This window comes from Nannospalax galili, unplaced genomic scaffold (assembly GCF_000622305.1).
Source record: "Nannospalax galili isolate Female #2095 unplaced genomic scaffold, S.galili_v1.0 scaffold645, whole genome shotgun sequence".
Classification (NCBI taxonomy): domain Eukaryota; kingdom Metazoa; phylum Chordata; class Mammalia; order Rodentia; family Spalacidae; genus Nannospalax; species Nannospalax galili.
The window spans coordinates 141,169-141,840 of NW_008353556.1; the positions used below are offsets into that span (position 1 = coordinate 141,169).

Here is a 672-nt window from a genome sequence, read left to right on the forward strand (position 1 = left end):
CAGATGCATGTTCCACTTCTAGGATTGGGCATTATTTGCCAACATGGCATCAGCTTTGGTAGAATAATGAAGGTTTCCATTAGCTCTGTTCTTTTTTTTGTTTTTAATCATAATAAGTTTATTGGGCTTGCTAACAGAGCATAGGGTGAGGGGTTATTTACAGAAGAGCGGGCACCCCCCTCCCCAATTTACAGCTGCGCTGGAAAGCCCACACTCAAATATAGAGCCTGTGTTTTCCCAACAGCCACACAAAACGGCAGTTCTGTGTTGTATAAGAAAGCAGGCTGGGGCTGGAGAGATGGCTCAGTGGTTAAGAACACTGGTTGTTCTTCCAGAAGACCCAGGTTTGAATCCTTACACTGACATGGCAGCTAACAACTGTCCTTAACTCCAGTTCCAGGGGATCTGACAGCCTCTTCTGTCTTCCGCAGGCATTGCATGACACGGGTGCACTTACCTACATGCAGGCAATACATGCATACACATAAAAAAATATTTTAAAAAATGTGCTTGCTTCAGCAGCACATATACTAAAAACTGGAACGATACAGAGAAGATTAGCATGGCCCCTGCGCAAGGATGACACACAAATTCGTGAAGCGTTCCATATTTTTGTGGAGATCTTTTTTAAACGTTAAAACCTCATTTAATTTTATGTCTTATAGAGTTTAT

The 672-nt window shown here is 42.4% G+C and overlaps 1 non-coding gene across 1 annotated transcript; it reads left to right on the forward strand.

The window, feature by feature from the left end:
• The first annotated feature begins 506 nt into the window (after positions 1-506).
• On the forward strand, positions 507-614 carry LOC115067292. The gene has a single exon (XR_003846709.1). It is a non-coding gene; the product is annotated as a U6 spliceosomal RNA (small nuclear RNA).
• Positions 615-672: the final 58 nt, after the last annotated feature.